The sequence below is a fragment of the Protopterus annectens genome, chromosome 5.part1 (genome assembly GCF_019279795.1).
Source record: "Protopterus annectens isolate FY-2018-M chromosome 5.part1, PAN1.0, whole genome shotgun sequence".
NCBI classification, from domain to species: Eukaryota; Metazoa; Chordata; order Ceratodontiformes; family Protopteridae; genus Protopterus; species Protopterus annectens.
In genome coordinates, this window is record NC_056736.1 from 634,638,883 (window position 1) to 634,664,096 (window position 25,214).

The window sequence follows — 25,214 nt, forward strand, 5'->3', positions numbered from 1 at the left end:
AGTGGGATATTTCAGTGGTTCCCAAACTTTTTCTATTCTTGGCTCCCTAGTTGAATCCAGGTTTTCCCAAGGTGCCCCCCTGTCATGTTCTAACAAGTATACTTAAATGAAAGTGATTGTATGGGCATTGGAAAAATACATTTTAACACAGCACACCCTCAACATTAAGTACTGATGAATACAGACACTGCATTTGTTCTTTTTTTATATTGCCTTCAATGCAGATGTGCAAGGTTCATTTTCTCAATTTACTTTTTTATGTAAGTTTTGAAGTTACTGGTTAAAGTAGAATAAACAAGTTACATTTTGTATTATTTTTATAGTAGGTCAGATGTGAATTGCTTAGTAAGGTATAAAACAGCACTGAGGGAGCATCCCTGTCTAAAATACTCGTTGTAAACTACTGATTGTAGAATATGTGGAAGGTAAGTAGGTTTATATATCTTTTTGGAATAAAATAGTATTGAGCAAGAATATGTATTACCGGCATATTGTATTCTGAATATTTATTCACTACTACGGTGTGACTTACAACAAAATTCCTCATAGAATCTGTGCTTTTTCGCCAAAGCACTGAGTATCAGAGTCACTGAATAACAACCTACATTTGAGTTTCAGACTCTACGTACCCCAGAAAAAGTATGATAATACAAATCCTGTTACTCTAGCAACTTTCTAAGTTTATAAGCACAATATTTAATGTTAGCCCCTGTTTTTGGGCTTTGTCATCACCCAACCATTCTTTGTGACTTCATCCAACTCTTGTGTGCTAAGCGTTTGAGAGATGCTCAATCGTCCATGAGGAGGAACTGTGTCCTGAGGGCCTGCCTAGTGCCAAAATAGGTGGTAACTCTTTGTTGTAGTTTAACCTGGCTATTGAGTAAAACGATATCTTGGTATTTTCTTTTTATTATTCACAAAGATAAATCTGGGATGTTGAAGATTGTGTTTATTTATTGCAGGGGGTATCGGATATTTTAGTCCAATCCCCCTCCCCAATGCTAAATAGTTAATAATGTAGAATTGTAGAATATGTGGAAGGTAAGCTCCTGCCTGGTGCCCTGCAGAGTTCTACAGCAGCAGAGAGACAAAAGAGAGACTTTAGAGTGATTAAGTATCATTTTTCCGCATTTTCTTGCTGCCCTTAGTTAATTCCGCCTAAAATTCCGATTTTTTTAGAGTTTCTGTGATTTAAAAAGCTTGTTTCAGCTACATATTGTACTTATTTTACTGCCTGCACTTTAACAAAGTCATTTTTCTGTTTAAAGTACCTGTTTAACTGTTGTAGGCTACACACTCAAGTGTGATTGCCATTTATGTGCATTTAAAGTGTTTTTTTGATTGTATCTGCTTTATTTTCTGAAAAAAAAAAAAAAAATATATATATATATATATATATATACATATATACTTGTTTTTCCACTTTCCTAAGCTAGTATAGTCTAGTTTTCAGGTTAGTGCTGAATTCAGGGCTACGTTACAAGTATCTTTGTTTGCCCATACCTTACTTGGATAGAAGGAAGTTTCTCTTTTCACCTGTGAGAGAGGGGAGCTTTGAGCAGCCTATCTGTCCCTGGAGGAGTGGTTTCAGCCCAGAAATTAGTAGTTTATTGGCCATTTTGGGTTAATTTCTCTCTCTTTCGTTTCCCTGCTATAAAACCCGCATTAGCGCAGTTTTGCTTGCTGGGCAGCGCCAGTTAGCTGGGGTATAACTATTCCCGGCTCCACAAAGTCTGCTCTTCAATTTTTCCCTTGGAACTAGGCAAACTTTCAACCTAAGCACTCAAACCAATCACTTCTCAGTCTGGCACTTGCTCAAGACTCATAGCAAGCACTAATAAACCTTAGCACTAGACCCCCCTATACTGTAGAGAAGGACAAGGCTCTCTATTCGACCTCACCAGCCAATCAGCAAAACAGTTCACTGTACCTATCCAGGCATGTCCAAAGGGCAGTTTCAGGTGTACTCTCTGGTCTAACTGGTGAATCTGGGCATTTTGAGGCAATGTTACATCTGTCTCATGTACACAGACAACCCTCTCCTCCTACCACCAAGCACTAATATATGCTAGAGATGCAGTTATACAGCCAAACTGGAGGCTAAGCTCTCTCAGCCCAAGACTGGACCAGGCAGTCAAGAGGAGAAGGGAATTACTTGCATCACACCACCAGTCCCACATAGACCTATGAAACCAGCACCAGCAAAAAACACACATAAATACATGAAAACATACTTGGAGGCTCTAAATAAAAATCTGTAAAAGCAACAGAGACCTCCAAAGCAGACATGCAAGCAACCTCCACCCTCCCAATGCAAACCATGAAACACATACTTCACAAAACTAGTGTGCCATGCAATCCCAGCCCTTAAGGTAAAATAACATACCAAACACACTAGTAATAGGTGACTCTATAGTCAGGCACACTGACATCCCTCTCACTAGGCTGAACACGGAGAAGGTTACTGTTAGCTGCCTGTCGGGTGCCAGGATCCGCCACATAACACAAGCACTTAGGTCACTCCAGAACAAGTACAAATACGACTCTGTCATTGTCCATGTTGGTGTGAATGACCTGAGCCGTACCTCCATGGGCTACATGAAAAGAGACATGGAGGAGCTCTCTGATCACGTAGCCCAGGCCAGTATGACCCTGACCCTGAGTAGCATTCTGCCCTCACCAAGAATGATACCACGGTGTAAAGAAAAAATTATCAATTTCAACAATTGGCTAAGCTAATGGTGTCATTCAAAGGGGATCCAGTGTCTGTCAGCCTGGGATGACATGCTCGACAAGCCACGCTGCTTCACTAGAGATGACTTGTGCCTGTCACCCTTAGGCTTTTGAATACTGGCCAAGACTCTTGCCACCCCCATGGTGCCTTTTTTAGGCAAGGCTCAAAAGACAAACCCACCACCGTAAATAGCACAACTAACAAAAAACTGAGGGTAATGCTACTCAATGCCAGAAGTCTAAACCTCAAAATGCACGTACTCGAGGCACTCCTCAGTATGGAGAAAATCAATATATGTGCAGTAACAGAAACCCGGTTTAAGGCTCCAGAGAGCACCCCAGCACTACCAGGCTACAACTCATACCACACATTTCGGCCACAAAACCCAGACTGAAATACAAAAGGTGGGGGAGTATCCATATTCATCAAGGATACCCACACCTCCAGGTTAGTGGCACAGCACAATGCCTCAGAGATCATCCACGTGCAACTAACGATGGGCAAAACTGCAATCCAAATTGTAGCTTGCTACAGATCGCCCATCATGTCCCAGGAACCTCATTCCGCATTTCTGGAAACACTGGGAAACATAAAGGTTCTACCAAACAGCCTGATATTGGGTGATTTCAATTACCCAAACATTTACTGGGAGAACTACTCAAGTACTAACTTCCTTGCCCAACATTTCCTAGAATTTATAAACTCTAATGCCCTGGATCAACTGGTCAACACCCCCAGCAGAGGTGACAACATATTGAACCTGGTCATCACCAACATGGGCGACTGGTGTTCCACACCAGAGGTCAACCTCTTGCTGGTTAGATCTGACCATAAACTAATCACTCTGAATATTCACATTCCGCCCCCACCCTCTGTCAAAGAAATCACTGTGAAAAAATTTTCACAAGCAAACTTCATGTTACTTAAGACCGAGGTGGAAAGTTTCAAAGCCCCCATGCTAAAGGATAATGCTGTCCAAGCTGCAAAATCCTTTACTAATGTACTCTATGGGCACCTACATGAATGCATGGATCATGCTATCTCAATCAAAACCAAGACTCACTCCTCCAAGAAAAGGAAACCAGTCTGGTGGACCCCTGCCATAAACAAGCTATACAATAGAAGGAGGAAACTAGTACAGAAAAGAGCAAAATCCCAAGAAGGGAAGCCATCCCTGATCAGCATCAGCAGGAAACTACGATCTCTCATAAAATCATCCAAGGCTAGCTTCAAAAGAAAAATTGCCAAGGACTCCAAAGATAACCACAAGGCATTCTTTAGCTATGTCAGGAATCTAAGTGGCAATTCTCAGATCTGCTCGGAGTTAGTGCAGAATGGCACAAAATACACTGAACCGACTGATATCACCAACATCCTGGCAGACAGGTTCAGTGCAAACTTCACCCCCCTCCCACCCCCAAAAGGGCCCATAACCATACCAGAAGAATGTAGTGCCCCTGAAATCACAGACACTCAGGTTAAAACAGCCCTCTCCAAAGCCAAAAACACAGCACCAATGGGACCGGATGGTGTCCCAGGCTGCGTCCTACATGAGCTCAAAGATGAACTAACCCCTCACCTAAACACACTGTTCAAACTCAGCCTCTCCACAGGCTACATGCCCAAAGAGTGGCACACAGCAATGGTTATTCTGCTCCACAAGGGTGGAGCCATAACAGACCCCAGGAACTATCCGCCCTATAAGCCTGACTAGCTTGGTCTGCAAGGCTATGGAATGCATCATCATGGATCTCATTAACAGAGACATTGGGAACCTCCAAACACTGGACCCTACCCATTTTGGCTTTGTTAAGGGCAGATCATGCCTCCTAAACCTATTTGACTTTGTTGAGAATGTTACCAAGGCTATAGATGAGGGAAAGGTCGTCCACACAGCCTACCTAGACCTCGCAAAGGCCTTCAACACCATTCCCCATTCAGGTATTATAGACAAGCTCATCAGCCTGAACATAAACCCCTACATCATGAGATGGGTTGTCAGTTGGCTCATGGACAGAACCCACATGGTAAGAGTTGTGGGAGCTAAGTCTGACTCTAAACCAGTTACAAGTGGCATTCCCCAGGACTCAGTCCTAGGACCCCTCCTCTTTGGCATATACTTCTCAGAGGTACAGGCTAGCACAGAAGGACTATGGCTGACCAAGTTTGCAGACTACTGCAAACTAGGGGCTATAACTGACTCTCCGGCTGACACCGATATCCTCCAAAGGGGTCTCACTGAGACAGATACCTGGTGTCAAAACCATGGCCTCAAGCTAAATGCCAAAAAGTGCATAGTCATCCCCTTTGGAAAAACATAGTACCCACAAACTACCACACAGGTGGTAGCCCCTAAATACAGAAGACGTAATAAGGGATCTGGGGACCCAAGTAGATAGTAACCCCTCCTTTGACAATCACATTGCCAAAGTGGTTAGAAAATCCTTCTATGTGGCCCACCTAATCACAAAAGGGTTTGCATCCAGATCAAAAGAGGTCATTGTGCCCCTCTACGCATCACTCATCAGACCCATCATAGAGTACAATGCCCCATTTGGGATGTATCTTACAAGACACCTGCAACAGCTGGAAAGACCACAAAAGTACCTCACCAAGAGGGTCACTGGCCTCAAACAGATGCCCCATGCAGCTCGACTGAAGAAACTCCAGCTGTACTCAGTTGCATACCGCCTACTCAGAGGTGATCTCTGCCTGACATACAAGGCCATGTCCAACCCAGAATTGATGGACATGCTCCACCTGAAGAAAACCATATCCCCTCGAGCCACACACTCTAGGGATCTAAACCTCACCACAACAATAAATAGGACGTGCTGGAGGGATAGATTCCTGTCCCAGAGACTTCCCATGCTCTGGAACAAGATTTCAATCTACATTAGGCAGAACTCCTCGCTAACCCTCTTCAAGAGGAACCTTGATGAGTGGATGGGAAACAGAAAGTTTACCCCGGGGATCACTTCAGTGGCTCTGCTGGACAGAGGCACATGGAGCTAATCTAAGGGGGTGGCATAAGCCAACACATTCTGGCTAGGCTTATAAATGCCTTTGGGCAGATAGACTAGTACCTACCTGTGAACCTATATGGATTACGTTATACACGTTATACACCAAGATTTTAGTGGGATATTTCAGTGGTTCCCAAAAGTTTTCGATTCTCAGCTCCCTTGTTGAATCCAGGTTTCCCAAGGCGCCCCCCGCCCCCGTCAAATTTTAACAAGTATACTTAAATAAAGTGATTGTATAGGTATTGGAAAAATACATTTTAACACAGCACACCCTCAACATTAAGTACTGATGAATACAGACATTGCATTTGTTCTTTTTTTATATTGCCTTCAATGCAGATGTGCAAGGTTCATTTTCTCAATTTACTTTTTTATGTAAGTTTTGAGGTTACTGGTTAAAGTAGAACAAACAAGTTACATTTTGTATTATTTTTATAGTAGGTCAGATGTGAATTGCTTAGTAAGGTATAAAACAGCACTGAGGGAGCATCCCTGTCTAAAATACTTGTTGTAAACTACTGATTGTAGAATATGTGGAAGGTAAGTAGGTTTATATATCTTTTTGGAATAAAATAGTATTGAGCAAGAATATGTATTACCGGCATATTGTATTCTGACTATTTATTCACTACTACGGTGTGACTTACAACAAAATTCCTCATAGAATCTGTGCTTTTTTGGCAAAGCACTGAGGATCAAAGTCACTGAATAACAACCTACATTTGAGTTTCAGACTCTACGTACCCAAGAAAAAGTATGATAATACAAATCCTGTTACTCTAGCAACTTTCTAAGTTTATAAGCACAATATTTAACATTAGCCCCTGTTTTTGGGCTTTGTCATCCCCCAACCATTCTTTGTGGCTTCGTCCAAATCTCGTGTGCTAAGTGCTTGAGAGATGCTCAGTCATCCTGAGGGCCTGCCTGGTGACAAAACGGGTGGTAACTCTTTGTTGTAGTTTAACTTGGCTATTGAGTATAAAACAATATTTTGGTATTTTCTTTTTATTATTCACAAAGATAAATCTGGGATGTTGAAGATTGTGTTTCTTTATTGCAGGGGGTCTCGGATATTTTAGTCCAATCCCCCTCCCCAATGCTAAATAGTTAATAATCTCTACATGTATGGCAAACGTTCTCTAACTGTAAAAAGATATCCCTTGACTGTACCTCACTGTGAGAAATCCTCTCTGTTTTTCAGTCCTAAAAAGTCTACATTAATTTTACACTAAGAGGGATGCCTTCATTAACCGCGTTTAACTAAAAATACACAGCAAGGTATAAAGTGGCACGTTTTAGCCATGTTGTGAATTTCCTAGTGGAACTCATTTTTATAGTGTCTGTTTGACAGGTAGTGTTCCACATTTTGCCCATTTGTTGCACATTATTTAGCAGTGATCCCCTGAGGTGATGTAAGGCTGAGAATTGCGAATAAAACCAGTTCTTCAATTATTAGCACTGATATCCGCATTTCTTCCCCGTCCGTTTATGACTGTGGTATGTGCAGTGTTTTTAATTAACTGAAAAATGTCTTGTATTTGGTGCAAGAAATGAGGACAAAATCTAAAATGTTGGGGGGCAGGTAAAGGCCCCAAAACTGTAACACTTATTAAATATCGCTCTTAGCAAGTTAAGAGTTGCTAGCAGGTTTGTGTATCCATGTATCTTTTCTGAATACTATGAAGTCAGACCCTAATTCGTGTTACTTAGTTCCTTCAGTCCTCAGTGATTCGGCAGGGACTGAAAATGTGAGACAAAACATCTGGGCATTTGAGTCCTCGATAGCTGTGCTGTCCCCAGGTGTGATTGCAGTAATATTATAGTGCCCATGGTGTATTTTGGCTTCCATTCATACTTAATTGGGATTCGTGTTATGTTTAATCATGCCATGAGCTTTTACCTTGGCCATACTCTGATGTGAGTGCTTTTACTGCATCCACTTCTAGGAGATTACCTTTATACCCAAACAGAAAAATCTGTTGTGCCACCTATATTGGTGAGATCCATCTCTTGCACGCACCTTAAGTCCCCTACTATAGTAGCCCTGGTAAGGCAACAACCTTGCATGTTGAGTTGCCCCCTAAAATAAAAACCCTGAGGAAAGTATTGTTATAGTACAACACATGTGATTGTGTTAAGAATATCTTCTTGCTACCGTGATTTTGTTAATCCCTGGAGCATTTCTTTCGGATTGACACACTGGGTGCATTGATAGCCGCAACCTTTGCACAGCTAATCTTTTAACTTGCTATCTGATTAAACATGCCCCCCCCCCAAGTTCTAACCATAGGTAAAGGATCATGGCTCTCAAACTCTTCGCCAAAAATAATGAGGGGGGGGGGCAAAATTGCTTTTATAAACTGGCTTAAGAGTTGCCCTACTAAAAGGTTTTTACCATGTATTTTTTGAAGGGTATGAAGTTTAAAACTCAAATGTCTGTCATTTAGTGAATTCAATGCTCACTGCCACAAAAATCAGAAAACCACAAATTTTATGAGGAACGGACCAAATGTAAGGCAAAAATCTCGATGGTTAAGAGGGAGCAACGGTTTGTATAAGTAAAGTGGTGTTTGCAACAAATCACAAATGTAGTAACACCAGTGGGTAGCTAGGAATGTCAGCTTTGTAGTACTCTTGTATACTCTTTCCGCATACCTCTTACAAGATGCTTAATTACCCGTAAATAACATGGCTTGTTCCTCATTCTGAACACAGACCTTCTGTTAAGCAGCTGCAAAATAAACCGCAAACTAATAAGCTTAGTAAGCTTATTAGTTTGCGGCTTATTTTGCAGCTAAGTTTATTAGTTTGTGGCTCCCTTGTGAGGAAGCCGTGGTTCCCCAGGGTGCCGCAGCGCACACTTTGGGAACCCGTGGGATATTTAATATAAGCTGCATAAAGATTAATTTCTCCCCATCTTCAAAATATTATAGAAATGCATCCATGTGCAGCTGATGCAATACCTAACCTCAACCAACCAGCTCTCAGAAGCACAACATGGCTTTAGGCCGCAGTACAGCACCACCACTGCTCTACTACTTTTTACCAATATAATAAATCAACATAGAAACAATGGCCTGTTTGTCTCCGCCATGTTCTTAGACCTGTCAAAGGCATCTGATACTGTCTCACACCAGCAACTGCTCGTTTGATTCTCCTCAGTAGGACTTTCACAGTAATCCTCATCGCGGTTTCTTAGGTACCCATCTGGAAGGCAACAAGCCATTAAATGGCAACAGATCTACTCATCCTTTCAACAAGTTATTACAGGTGTCCCTCAGAGCTCTATCCTGGGTCTTCTATAATTTAATATGTTTATTAATGACCTCCACACCTCCACTCACTATGCTAGTTTAGTTCAGTATGCAGACGATTCAGCATTAATATGTGCTGCCTCAACAATAAATAAGCTCCAAGACATTACCCAAAAGTCTTTGTACTCTGTAGAAACCTGGATCAAAGAATCAAACCTCCTAGTCGTTTCCAAGAAAACTAAGTTAATGCTTTTTACTCAAAAAAGTTGCTAAAATCAAAAGCAATTTTTTACCATAAAGTCAGCAAATAATACTGTCATTGAAACTGTAACTCACAGTAAACTTCTAGGCGTTATAATGGATGACAATCTCAGATATGACAAGCATATAAAGAACACCATTAAATCTACTCACCAGAACCTAGGCTCCCTTTATAAGATCAATGGATTCCTTTCAGCAAGGGTGTAGCTAGGCAGATCTACTTTACTTACCTGAACGGCCACTTCACCGACTTTCATTTTGCCAAGACGAAAGGATCGATAAACCATAAGACTGTCATCCATAACACTGACTTTCCAGTCAATGTAAATAACTGCTTGGCCATCCTGTTGAACCTTGCCCCTTACCCCCATGATAGTGCAATCTCGGAGTTGGTATATTTAGTTAGGGGGTGGGTTTAATTTTGTTCAGTTTATTTATTTTTTTTTTGGATGGCCAAGTGGTTACTTACCTCAAGTGGAAAGTCACTGTTCCAGATGTCAGTATTCTGGCTTGTCAGTCCTTTCATTTTGCGAACTGAAAGCCAGTGATGTGGCCATTTGGGTAAGTAAAGTAGACCCTGAGTAAGGCATACTCAGTGTCCTCGAATGAGTACATTTTTCCTGAGCATCTCTTAGAAACTTCAATACTCAAAAAGCACAGAATGTTTAGAACTGTGTAAACAAATATTTACAGTATAGAGATACAGATGGAATGATTGTGTGAAAGGACTACACCTTTAAAATAGGTTTTTATTGGCATAAATGCTAATAGTTGAAAATAACATATTCCCTTCCTATGTATCTGAGGTGGTAGCATTTTGAGGGTTGAGTGCATTTTTAAAATGACAGGTGGGTGATGAGGGCAATAGCATTAAGTATGAGTACAAAATGTAAATGTCTGTCCACACCTCTGCCTTACAGATACTGCAAGAAAAAGGTCTAGCCACCACCTTCTGATTGCCGACTCTATTATACCCCACTGCTATCCTAACAAACTTAAACAATATTCAAAGAAAGAAACTTGCCTCCTGCTACAATAAAGTATCTACATTTGCAACCAATCTCCCTCATAGGACCCACCATTGTTATAGCTTAAAGCAATTAAAGTGGTTTGAACTACACAACTACCTAACATATTCACATCTAACTACAGCATGCAAACTCATTCATCATCCAGAAAAATGCCCTGCACTACATAACTTATTACTGACCTACTATCCAACAAGGGACCTCCACTCTAGTAACAGATTTTTATTACTTACAGGTAAGTCAAAGAACGTTGCAGGAGACTCAATCTACTCCCAATACATTAAACTCTGGAATAGTATCCCCACACAAATAAAACTCTCCGTTAAACTCAATAGTTTTAAACTACTACTTAAACAATATCTTAACCAATCCTGGTCATGCACATGCTCATCTCAAGGTTTAGACTTCATGTTCACTGTGCAATACTCTCAAAATACTATCCTTAATCAGAGTGCACTCAACCTTTCACTGAAATGACAAAACAATTTTTATACATAACCGCTACCTGTACAATCCACTAAGTTGCATGTGAGCTTTCTCTTTTGTAACTTCCATGTCTGTAAAATCTTAGAATGTGTAAATGTAATTACTGTTTGTGTATAACTATAAATAGAAGTGCAACTACTCTGCGTTTAACTAGAACTTAGTATAGCGTAACGTAAGCAAATGGAGCTTCTCTCCACAGGCCTTCACTGAAAATGAACATGACAGAGTCAGTAAACAAAGGCAAATAAATTTATAAATAATTTGTGAGCTTAGGTTCTCCAGAACATTAGAATATGCTGAGTGACATAGGCACAGAGTGGGAAGTAAATCTGCAATTATAAATTCACAGGTTCAAAAGATTTTCTTTTGCAAATATTAATTTGATTGAAATCACATTCACACACATCTGTTTAGTTGACACCATTTGCTAGAAGCAAACAGATGGCTGGCAGGTGCGTGAGATTGGGAATCCCTGGGTAGGGGAATATTCCTTTTCCTCAAAGGATTGTGTAGTCTTGGAGTTAGTATATAAAAATATCAGGGAGTGTGGGAGCACTTGCATTTGGTTTACTCCAGTCTGGGGTAATACACTGAGCATGTGCAGAATGTATCAACGTTTGTTGTTTTTATGTTATGTCAATATTGTTGTCAGCATAGCTGGTCATGTGTGTGTGTGTGTGTGTGTGTGAGTGTGTGTGTGTGTGTGTGTGTGTGTGTGTGTGTGTGTGTGTGTGTGTGTGTGTGTGTGTGTGTGTGTGTGTGTGTGTGTGTGTGTGTGTGTGTGTGTGTGTGTGTGTGTGTGTGTGTGTGTGTGTGTGGCATCAGACACAGTTATTTTCTAATCTGCTTTCAAAAGGTGGAGATGTAAAAACAAGACAGGCATGTCTACAAAACCATGCGAAAGGTAACTGCATACAAAGCATAGAAAAAGCTTCACTGACCTCTGTGTGGAGTGAAAAATTCATGTGTCAACAAATGTTACAGACTAGAAAAGTCAACATTGTTCCAAATTCTAAACAAAGTTAAACAAATTGGTAATAACAGAGGAAAACATAGGGTTATAATATGAAGAAATTTGTTATTGTTTTGTTATTCATTAACTACAGTTAAGATTTAAGCAGGCAAGCAAGGATAAGCTGTTATGTAGCTGAAATATTTAAGACTACAAAACATTTGTGTTTACAGTGAAAACCAAGTAAAAGTTTCACATTATATAATGCAAAAGATTCAAGATTCGATTCCTGGCTAACTAGTAACCATTAATCTGCTATGTAAGGGATTAGATGTTTTGCAGTGTATGGTAAGTTGAACTAAAAGTATTCATTTTTGCGTCAGGAAACCATAGGTAATGTTTTCATGCTTATTTCAGTTTGTGAAAAAAATTAACATGAATTTTACAGTTACAAAAGGATTTCAACACTGGTAGAATTATGACTCGACAAACGAAAGCTTTCATTCATATAGGAGGTGGTAATCTACATGAATTGGAAATTACTTTAAACTAGGTATAACTAGTATAATGTAGATGCATCCACTTTTTTATACACATATGCACATGAGGGGATTTTTGCAAAAAATACATTTCCTGAAATTACAAGAGACTATATCGGATTACATTCTAAAAACAGATTTCATATTCAGATTTTTTTTCCTGCATGACTTTAGTGATGTGTTATTAGTGCTTCTCAAATCCTTTCGTGGGAAATATGAATAATATAGGATTGATTAATTAATTAATTAATTAATTAATTAATTAATTATTTGATTAATTAAGGACAAAGGGAGAAAAGTTAACCTAGTTATAGAGAGTTGGAGAAAATAATGGAAAAATGAAATTTATGAGAGAAATGTATCAGGAATATTTGCAGAATTAAATCTGCTGCATCAGATAGGGTTAAATGGCATACATTATTTTATGTGTGTAAACTCGGGGAATTGTTATCTAGGAAGTGAGAGACATTTTTGGTGGTTGTAGTTTTATTTCATAATAATACTGATCTAGGGATTACTTCAGTTATTAAAGCAAATTTAAAGCATGTCTTATCTTAAAAATAAGGGTATTAGCAATGAATCTGGCACTTGATATAGAAGGTTAAGGCTGTGAACTATAGTTCTGCTGGTACAAGGTTCATTTCTCTCAGTCCTCAAGCTCATTTGCTTATGCTGTAACCTCGAGTAATTCACTTAACCAGACATTGCTTTCAGTCTTGCCTCTGAAATGGAACTGTGTATCCAGTGGGCCTACCTAGTTAACAAATGGATCTTATTAGAGCATAACAAGATTTTGTTTGAATTCTATCAATAGTAAATACAGTTATTGTAATGCTCAGTTTGATGTTTCCGTATACCAGATAAATTTTACCATGTGCACAATATGCATGTGTGATTTTTTTACAATATGCACATTATAAGTATATGATTTTTATAATATGCAGACCATGTGCATATATTCAAACAGATTTTGTACTGTAGCACCACAACTGACACTATGCAGATATCAGCTTGAAAACTGGAGTGCCATGTTCATTGTGACATATTCATTAAAATGAGTCATATAATTATCAGAGGAAACAAGTAGTAAATTTATGTAATGAAATTCACAATATGTGCAGTTATAAAGAATATAAGAGTTGACCCGGTTGTTTAGGATTTGGGAAATTATGTGGACAGTGACCTAACTTTTAATCAACATGTGTCTGTTGTAAGAAAATCCTCCTATATTGCAATTTGTAAACAAAGGGATTGTGTCTAGATCTAGGCATGTCATTGCCTTCCTTTACTCAACCCTCATTAGGTCAGTCATTGAATATAATGCCATGTTTGGCATGTATCTGTCCAGACACATGCAACAACTGGAATGCCCCCAGAGATACCTTACTAAAAGGATACAAGGCTAACAACATGAGCTACATGGACCGAATCCTATCAATATGCTTGGTATCCTACAGACCACTAAGAGATGACCTGTGTCTGGCATATAAGGCATTGTCTAACCCATTACTGATTAATTAAATGCACTTCAGCAAGTCAAATGACATCAGAAGTACTTGGTCTAGGGATCTAAACCTTTTCTGCAACATCAGCAGAAGGGTTTCAGGGACAGGTATATTTCTCAGAAGAGGCTTCTGCTGTTGAACAGACCCTTCATCCACATAAAACAAAGTTCATCTGTGTATATTTTCAAGTGCAACTTAGATCTATGGATGGGATACACAAAATTTACCCCAGCCTTGCCCCTGTACTACTAATGGACAGATGCACCTCCTAAATGCTTTATCCCATACATGGGTCTCCTCAAAATTTTCTATGGTTTGATCTCAGTTATTTTCATTGGGGTAATATATAATTATTGACCATGGGATGGGTAAGGCTGATCAATAACCAAATGGGACAGGTTATTTTGAGCACAAAAAGGGAAACTGGATAGGCTTAAGATGTCCCACAAGGGCAGCTACCCTAGTACTTACCTGTAAACATGTACACAAATCAGGTTTCAATGATGTGAGTTAGTTACTTATCAATGATTATAGAATAAGGAAATGAAATGATACTAACAGGGTAGTTCACCTAGGGAAATAGCAGTTACAGAAGATTTGATTTTAGTACATCAGGAAAAAAGGAGGGAAAATGTACATTGTAGATGAGACTGTGTAAGTGCAGTAACAGCAGTAGAAAAGTAATGTGTGTGTGTGTGTGTGTGTGTGTGTGTGTGTGTGTGTGTGTGTGTGTGTGTGTGTGTGTGTGTGTGTGTGTGTGCATTTACATCAATGTGTGTGTGTGCGTGTGTGTGTGTGTGTGTCTGTGTGTGTGCATTTACATCAATGTATGTGTGTGTGTGTGTGTGCATTTACATCAATGTGTGTGTGTGTGTGTCTGTGTGTGTGTGTGTGTGTGTGTGTGTGTGTGTGTGCATGTGCGTGCGTGTGTGTGTGTGTGTGTGTGTGGATTTACATCAATGTATGTGTGTGTGTGTGTGTGTGCATTTACATCAATGTATGTGTGTGTGTGCGTGTGTGTGCGTGTGTGTGTGTGTGTGTGTGTGTGTGTGTGTGTGTGTGTGTGCAATCACATCAATGTATGTGTGTGTGTGTGTGTGTGTGTGTGTGTGTGTGTGCATTTACATCAATGTATATGTGTGTGTGTGTGTGTGTGTGTGTGTGCATTTACATCAATGTATGTGTGTGTGTGTGCATTTACATCAATGTATGTGTGTGTGTGTGTGTGTGTGTGCGTGTGTGTGTGTGTCTGTGTGTGTGCATTTACATCAATGTATGTGCGTGCACGCGCGTGTGTGTGTGTGTGTGTGTGTGTGCGCATTTACATCAATGTATGTGTGTGTGTGTGCATGTGTACGTGTGTGCGTGTGTGCGTGTGTGTGCATTTACATCAATGTATTTGTGTGTATGTTTGTGTGTGTGCGTGTGTGTGTGCATTTACATCAATGTATATGTGTGTGTGTGTGTGTGTGTGTGTGCATTTACATCAATGTATATGTGTGTGTGTGTGTGTGTGTGTGTGTGTGTGTGTGTGCATTTACATCAATGTATGTGTGTGTGTGTGTGTGTGTGTGTGTGTGTGTGTGTGTGTGTGTGCATTTACATCAATGTATGTGTGTGTGTGTGAGAGTGTGTGTGTGTGTGTGTGTATGTGTGTGCGTGTGTGCGTGTGTGCGTGTGTGTGTGCATTTACATCAATGTATGTGTGTGTGTGTGTGCTTGTGTGCGTGTGTGCGTGCATGTGTGCATTTACATCAATGTATGTGTGTGTGTGCGTGTGTGTGCGTGCATTTCCATCAATGTGTTTGTGTTTGTGTACGTGTGTGCGTGTGTGCATGTGTGCGTGTGTGTGTGTGCATTGACATCAATGTATGTGTGTGTGTGTGTGTGTGTGTGTGTGTGTGTGTGTGTGTGTGTGTGTGCATTTACATCAATGTATGTGTGTGTGTGTCTGTGCGGTGCATATGTATATAGATATATATATATATATATATATATATATATATATATATTTATATATAAGAGCAGCCCTTGAGAAAAAGCCACCCACTAAGAGATTTAATCTTTCTGTTAAAGCCCTCAAAAGTCTCCAAGCTAATCCAGACATCAGGGTTATGAAGGCAGACAAGGGAGCAGGTTTAGTCATTATGGATAACCGCTCTTCTGTTAGCAAAATGGAAGAAATCCTTTCCAACATTGACAACTACAAAACTGTTTCCACTAATTTTGTTACGGAAAGCTTTTGTAGGATCAACAACACTCTTATCAAGCTCTATCATAAAGAGCTTATTTCAGACTTTGGAATTTATGGAGGTGAAGTCCCCATTAGTGGGTAGAATGTTCAGGATCTTCAAAACACATAAAAAGCCAAAAAAATCCTCCTCTTAGGCATATTGTGGCATCAAGTAAGACAAAGGCTGAATACATATCAGCTCTTTTAGATTTTTTTCCTAAACCCGCTAGTTCAGTCCTCCCAGTTCTACTTAAAAGATTCCTAGAAATTCTTGAATCAGGTCCATAATTGCCATCCTTTGACTGGTTACTGTACATTGGTCACCCTGGACATTGTGACCCTCTATTCCAGCATCCCACATCAAAGGGGTTTTCTTATGGTGGGAGATTACCTTGCCAAGCACACTAATACCCCCCTCATAGAGTTCCAGTTCTGTTAGTTCTTTTGAAATTAGTGTTGGAAAACAATTTATTTTTTTTCAATGGTACCATCTACCAGCAAGTACAGGGAGTAGGTATGGAGGGCAAAGATGGCCCCATCCTATGCCAACCTAGTTTTAAGTTCCTGGGACGCAGATGTGCTTACCAAACTAGATGGTTTCAAATATATCTCTCTATATAAACGTTATATAGATGACATCTTTTTCCTTTGGATAGGGCCCCCAGGTAAGCTTGATGTGGTCTTAGACAAAGTTAACAGCAGTATTGATTTTTTTAGACTTTACCCTTTCAGGTAAGGGAGAAACTGTCCACTTCTTAGATGTGATCCTCTCCATTGACCCCCACACTAACATGTTTTCTTCGACCATCCACAGAAAAAGTACCTTCGGCGATAACTATTTGGATTTTGGCAGCCAACACCCCTTTTTTATGAAAAAGAACATAGTCAAGGGGCAATTCATATGCCTTAGCTGCATTGTTAGTGAAGATGAATGTTTCACAAAAGAAAGCCTCTTTCTTAAACAGTTATTCACAGACAAACACTACCCGCCACATTTAGTGGACACCCTGTTGGAGGAAGTTGCAGTGAATAGACACAACAAATACCCCCTATTTTGTCAAAAGGCTTTTGCCCAAACCCAGTTCCATCTTCCAATGACAGCCTGTGTTTTCCTCTTCCAGTTTCAGTTGATGCAGAATCTATTTGGGACATAATTTCTTGGAACTGGGATATTATCTCCAGTTGCCAAGAGACAGGCAAGGCACTAGGTCCCGCTCCATCTTTCAGTTGCAAGAGATCGCAGTCTCTCAAATCAGTATTTGATCTAGCTGGTCAGAGAAATTTAACCACATCTCCCCCTACAGTTGGTATGTTTAGTTGTGGGAAATGTGTTTGCTGCTAGTACATTGCAAGTGGAGACTGTTTTACCTTGCACACTCCTAGACAAGTAATTCATTTTTTAGACACATTTGATTGTAATTCAACTTGCATAGTATAACTTGCTGTTTGCAGTCACTGTGGGGTGTTCTATGTTGGCAAAACTATTAGGAAACTCAGCGATCGAATCAAGGAGCATCATCAGGCCATAAGAAAAGGTGATGAAAATAATGCTCTAGCTAAACACAAGCTAACCAACCCTTCCTGCTCCACTTTTAAATTTCTAGTGTTGGATAGTGCTTCCTTGATCTATGGAGATGCGAACCCCTAGCTAGAAGTTAAGGAGCTTAGATGGCAGGTTAAACTGCAAGCTGACACACCCCCTGGGCTTAATGGCAATCTTAATGTAAAATGCATCCTTTAGTGGATTCGTTAGTGAGAATTCTTTCCCCTCCCCTTCTTTTCATAAATAATTAATTATACAGTAGCTTTTATTTAAACAGTGTTCAGTTCATAACATTTGTATTTCTGAAAAAGTTCGACTGTTCAATAACTTTAAAATGAACTTGACAATGAAAGAAAGCGCGTAAATACAAGTGTTTCATTTTATTTCAAATTTTATTTCAAGTTTTCTTATACTGTTGTCTTGGTGGACGTTTTTTACTGCTGGATTAAAAGATTTCAACTACTGGATTAAAAGATTTTAAAGCTACTACACGAAGTGAAGTGATTTTTCTTTCATATCCAAAAAAGTTTTATGGATTTATATATATAGATATATATATATATATATATATATATATATATATATATATATATATATATATATATATATATATATATATATATATATAGTGGATATAAAAAGTTTACACACCCCTGTTAAAATACCAGGCTTCTGTGATATAAAAAAATGAGACCACAATAAATAATTCCAAAACTTTTCCCACCTTTAATGTGACCTACAACGTGTACAATTCAATTGAAAAACAAACAAATCTGTTAGGGGAAAAATATAAAAAATAAAAAATGTATAATATGCTGGTTGCATAAGTGTGCACACCCTTAAACTAATACTTTGTTGTGTGTGCACACCCTTAAACTAATACTTTGTTGAACCACTTTTTTGATTTAATTACAACATTCAGTCTTCTTGGCTACACACCTGCCATCAATTAAAGAGACTCTGATTAACCTCAGATAAAGTTCAGCTGTCCTAGTAGGATTTTCCTTACATTTACTCAATTGCCTGCTACAGCAAAAGCCATGGTTCACAGAGAGCTTACAAAGCATCAAAGGGATCTTATTGTTGAAAGGTATCAGTCAGGAGAAGGGTACAAAAACATTTCCACTGCATTGGATATAGCATGGAACACAGTGAAGACAGTCATCAAAAAGTGGAGAAAATATGGGACAACAGTGACGTTCCAAAGAATTGGACGTTCCTCCAAAATTGATGAAAAGACAAAATGAAAACTGGTCAGGGAGGCTGCCAAGAGACCAATAGCAACACTGAAGGAGCTGCAGGAATTTCTGACAAGTACTGGCTGTGTTCTGCATGTGACAACAATCTCCCGTATTCTCCATATGGCTGTACTAAGGGGTAGGGTTGCAAGATGGAAGCCTTTTCTTACAAAGAAAAACATCCAGGCCGAGCTAAAATTTGCAAAACAATACATCAAGTCTCCCAAAAGCACGTGGTAAAGTGTGTCATGGTCTGATGACACCAAAGTTGAACTTTTTGGCCACAATTCCAAAAGGAACGTTTGGCACAAATACAACATTTCGCATCACCAAAAGAATACCATCTCCACGGTGAATCACGGTGGTGGCAGTATCATGCTTTGGGGTTGTTTTTCTTCAGCTGGCACTGGGACTTTAGTCAAGGTGGAGGGAATTATGAAAATTCCAAACTCCAGTCACATTTGGCCCAAAGCCTTCAGGCATCTGCTAGAAAGCTGAAGATGAAGAGGAATTTCACCTTTCAATACGACAATGACCCCAAGCATACAGCCAAATCAACAAAAGAATGGCTTCACCAGAAGAAAATTAAAGTTTTGGAATGGCCCAGCCAGAGCCCATACCTAAATCCAATAGAAAATCTGTGGGGTGAGCTGAAGAGGGCTGTGCACAAGAAATGCCCTTGCAATCTGACAGATTTGGAGTGTTTTTGCAAGGAAGAGTGGGCAAATATTGCCAAGTCAAGATGTGCCATGCTGATAGACTCCTACCCAAGAAAACTAAATGCTGTAATTAAATCAAAAGGTGCTTCAACAAAGTATTAGTTAAAGGGTGTGCACAAACAAAAAGTATTAGTTTAAGGGTGTGCACACTTAAGCAACCAATGTATTGTACATTTTTTATTTTTTATATTTTTTCTCCTAACAGATTTGTTTGTTTTTCAATTGAATTGTACAGGTTATAGGTCACATTAAAAGTGGTTAGTTTTGAAATGATTTGGTCTCATTTTTTATGTCACAAAACCTGGCATTTTAACAGGGGTGTGTAAACTTTTTACATCAACTGTGTAGATATATATATATATATATATATATATATATATATATATATATATATATATATATATATATACATATACACACACGCGCGCGCACACACACACACACACACACACACACACACACGCACGCACGCACGCACGCACACACACACACACACACACACACACACACATACACACGCACAGTATATATGCAAATAGATGTTGTATGCCTCAGAATTCATGCAGGTTAAATCCTGATTTTTTGACATAAAGTTGAACGACAGGTATTTCTGAAGTCAGCACAGATGAAAGGAGAAATGTGTTTAGTCCCAATGAGAAAAGGGAAAATATGACACACAAATACTGCTCAATCATTCCTAAAAGAGATTTTGCCGCTAGGGATGACTGACGTCAGGGATACAGATAATAGGCAAGAGGGGCCTGGAATTTATTGCAGAAAACTGGCAAATGAACCAAGGTATTAGGAGCAAATAACTAGAAGGGGAAAGGTAACAGGATGGGAAGAGGCCAAGAATTTATTTGGACTGCCGGTTAGAGATTGCCTTCCCTATCAAGGACTTGATATCAGTGTATAGGCAAAGAGAAATAAATAGGGGGCTCCTGAATGAAAGACCAGCACTGGTAGAGTTTTTAATAGAATTTAGAACAGAAGCTGCAATTAAAAAAGGAATAATTTGTAAAGCATATAAAATATTGAATTATAATTATAAGAATCAATCAGAGGAGCTTAGAAAGGATTGGGAAGAGCGACTGGATAAGCAATTCACAAAGAGACAATGGGAAGATATATGTATATCGCCCAAATATGCAACAAATTCTAGAAGATTCAGGATTTTTGCTTGGAAGTGTTTACTTAGGCATTTTTATACCCCGAGTAAACGCCAAAGAATTTTTCCTCAGGTGGATAGCAAGTGTTGAAAGTGTGATCGGCAAGTAAGAGGTGGCTGGGAACATATTTTTTGGGAGTATAATGAGCTGGCAGACTTTAGGTATCCCCTGTAGACCGCTCTGTTGGCGATGCTTGGTGAGCACACTGGAATGACTTGGCAGATGATTTTTTTTTTAGTTATGATAGAGAATCAGAGTTGCCTAGACATAGTAGAGCCTTGCTGAGTCTGGTTATAGTGGCTGCCCCAGAAAAAGCAATTACTAGAAAATAGAAATCAAAGTCTAGACCAACTTTACTAGAAGCAGTGAATATAGTAACAGATAAAACAAACTGGAATTGGGATCTTTAAAAAAGGGAGGGAGCAAACTACATAAGAAAAAGATGGGAATTATGGCAACAATATATGCAGAGCAGGAACAAGGTTTTAGAGCCAGGATTTGAATGAGTCATATAATGCTTCACTGACAATGACTGTATAGATTATAAGTGATGTATAATGTTTCCAACTACAGTTGTTTCAGTAGTGTCTGTGATGTATACTGTTTGCAACTAAAGTGGTGACGTTTGTTTTTCATTTGTATAAATGTAAGATTGTCTATGTCATGTGTGAAAATTTAATAAAGATGTTTGTTGGAAAAAAAAAAGATCCATATATACCTCCTTGGGTGTGGAGGTCATCAGGCTCCCAGAAGCTCAGAGGGTCTGGCTGTTCTGTGATACATTTCAAGCTTTATTTGTGAAAAATATAAAAAATAAAAAATGTATAATATGCTGGTTGCATAAGTGTGCACACCCTTAAACTAATACTTTGTTGTGTGTGCACACCCTTAAACTAATACTTTGTTGAACCACTTTTTTGATTTAATTACAACATTCAGTCTTCTTGGCTACACACCTGCCATCAATTAAAGAGACTCTGATTAACCTCAGATAAAGTTCAGCTGTCCTAGTAGGATTTTCCTTACATTTACTCAATTGCCTGCTACAGCAAAAGCCATGGTTCACAGAGAGCTTACAAAGCATCAAAGGGATCTTATTGTTGAAAGGTATCAGTCAGGAGAAGGGTACAAAAACATTTCCACTGCATTGGATATAGCATGGAACACAGTGAAGACAGTCATCAAAAAGTGGAGAAAATATGGGACAACAGTGACGTTCCAAAGAATTGGACGTTCCTCCAAAATTGATGAAAAGACAAAATGAAAACTGGTCAGGGAGGCTGCCAAGAGACCAATAGCAACACTGAAGGAGCTGCAGGAATTTCTGACAAGTACTGGCTGTGTTCTGCATGTGACAACAATCTCCCGTATTCTCCATATGGCTGTACTAAGGGGTAGGGTTGCAAGATGGAAGCCTTTTCTTACAAAGAAAAACATCCAGGCCGAGCTAAAATTTGCAAAACAATACATCAAGTCTCCCAAAAGCACGTGGTAAAGTGTGTCATGGTCTGATGACACCAAAGTTGAACTTTTTGGCCGCAATTCCAAAAGGAACGTTTGGCACAAATACAACATTTCGCATCACCAAAAGAATACCATCTCCACGGTGAATCACGGTGGTGGCAGTATCATGCTTTGGGGTTGTTTTTCTTCAGCTGGCACTGGGACTTTAGTCAAGGTGGAGGGAATTATGAAAAATTCCAAACTCCAGTCACATTTGGCCCAAAGCCTTCAGGCATCTGCTAGAAAGCTGAAGATGAAGAGGAATTTCACCTTTCAATACGACAATGACCCCAAGCATACAGCCAAATCAACAAAAGAATGGCTTCACCAGAAGAAAATTAAAGTTTTGGAATGGCCCAGCCAGAGCCCATACCTAAATCCAATAGAAAATCTGTGGGGTGAGCTGAAGAGGGCTGTGCACAAGAAATGCCCTTGCAATCTGACAGATTTGGAGTGTTTTTGCAAGGAAGAGTGGGCAAATATTGCCAAGTCAAGATGTGCCATGCTGATAGACTCCTACCCAAGAAAACTAAATGCTGTAATTAAATCAAAAGGTGCTTCAACAAAGTATTAGTTAAAGGGTGTGCACAAACAAAAAGTATTAGTTTAAGGGTGTGCACACTTAAGCAACCAATGTATTGTACATTTTTTATTTTTTATAGTTTTCTCCTAACAGATTTGTTTGTTTTTCAATTGAATTGTACAGGTTATAGGTCACATTAAAAGTGGTTAGTTTTGAAATGATTTGGTCTCATTTTTTATGTCACAAAACCTGGCATTTTAACAGGGGTGTGTAAACTTTTTACATCAACTGTGTAGATATATATATATATATATATACATATATATATATATATATATATATATATATATATATATATATATACGCACACACACACACACACACACACACACACGCACGCACGCACGCACGCACACACACACACACACACACACACACACATACACACGCACAGTATATATGCAAATAGATGTTGTATGCCTCAGAATTCATGCAGGTTAAATCCTGATTTTTTGACATAAAGTTGAACGACAGGTATTTCTGAAGTCAGCACAGATGAAAGGAGAAATGTGTTTAGTCCCAATGAGAAAAGGGAAAATATGACACACAAATACTGCTCAATCATTCCTAAAAGAGATTTTGCCGCTAGGGATGACTGACGTCAGGGATACAGATAATAGGCAAGAGGGGGCTGGAATTTATTGCAGAAAACTGGCAAATGAACCAAGGTATTAGGAGCAAATAACTAGAAGGGGAAAGGTAACAGGATGGGAAGAGGCCAAGAATTTATTTGGACTGCCGGTTAGAGATTGCCTTCCCTATCAAGGACTTGATATCAGTGTATAGGCAAAGAGAAATAAATAGGGGGCTCCTGAATGAAAGACCAGCACTGGTAGAGTTTTTAATAGAATTTAGAACAGAAGCTGCAATTAAAAAAGGAATAATTTGTAAAGCATATAAAATATTGAATTATAATTATAAGAATCAATCAGAGGAGCTTAGAAAGGATTGGGAAGAGCGACTGGATAAGCAATTCACAAAGAGACAATGGGAAGATATATGTATATCGCCCAAATATGCAACAAATTCTAGAAGATTCAGGATTTTTGCTTGGAAGTGTTTACTTAGGCATTTTTATACCCCGAGTAAACGCCAAAGAATTTTTCCTCAGGTGGATAGCAAGTGTTGAAAGTGTGATCGGCAAGTAAGAGGTGGCTGGGAACATATTTTTTGGGAGTATAATGAGCTGGCAGACTTTAGGTATCCCCTGTAGACCGCTCTGTTGGCGATGCTTGGTGAGCACACTGGAATGACTTGGCAGATGATTTTTTTTTTAGTTATGATAGAGAATCAGAGTTGCCTAGACATAGTAGAGCCTTGCTGAGTCTGGTTATAGTGGCTGCCCCAGAAAAAGCAATTACTAGAAAATAGAAATCAAAGTCTAGACCAACTTTACTAGAAGCAGTGAATATAGTAACAGATAAAACAAACTGGAATTGGGATCTTTAAAAAAGGGAGGGAGCAAACTACATAAGAAAAGATGGGAATTATGGCAACAATATATGCAGAGCAGGAACAAGGTTTTAGAGCCAGGATTTGAATGAGTCATATAATGCTTCACTGACAATGACTGTATAGATTATAAGTGATGTATAATGTTTCCAACTACAGTTGTTTCAGTAGTGTCTGTGATGTATACTGTTTGCAACTAAAGTGGTGACGTTTGTTTTTCATTTGTATAAATGTAAGATTGTCTATGTCATGTGTGAAAATTTAATAAAGATGTTTGTTGGAAAAAAAAAAGATCCATATATACCTCCTTGGGTGTGGAGGTCATCAGGCTCCCAGAAGCTCAGAGGGTCTGGCTGTTCTGTGATACATTTCAAGCTTTATTTGTGAAAGGCAATGACTTGCTAACTTTTTTTAAGTTTTACCCAAAAGATTTAAATATGTGCCCAGCAGTATTGTATATTTCTACAGATAAAATCAGTAATATTTTGCACACACACACACACACACACACACACACACACGCACGCACGCACGCATGCACGCACACACACACACACACACACACACATGCACTCTGAAATTGCTCTTGACTAGCCTTGTTTATCATAAGATGCACAGAATTGTTCATGCATACATACGTATACTGACGTTGCTCTTGGCAAGCCAAGTCCTTCTCATGATGCACTCATTTTCACACATATAGTGACACCACCGCTGAGAAGTCAGGTCTGTCATAAGATGCATAAACACACTCACACACATGCACTCACTGTCCACCTAGCTGCAGGCAATCTGGAGAAACACTGATTCAGCTATATCATGTCTTTTGGGGTGTTGGAGGAAACCAGTACATGGATAAATATAGAGAGAGAGAGAGCATTCCACAAAGAAGCCACGGATAAGAACTCAACCAGCCATGCACTGTGAGATGGCAATGCTACTCACTGTGCCACTTTTCCAGTAAACCATTACTTTTACACACATAATGC

The 25,214-nt window shown here is 39.3% G+C and overlaps 1 protein-coding gene across 1 annotated transcript in view; it reads left to right on the top strand.

Moving 5' to 3' along the window:
* LOC122803241 (protocadherin Fat 4-like) overlaps positions 1-25,214 on the top strand; it is a 165,761-nt gene that overhangs the window by 77,153 nt on the left and 63,394 nt on the right. The window lies entirely within an intron of this gene.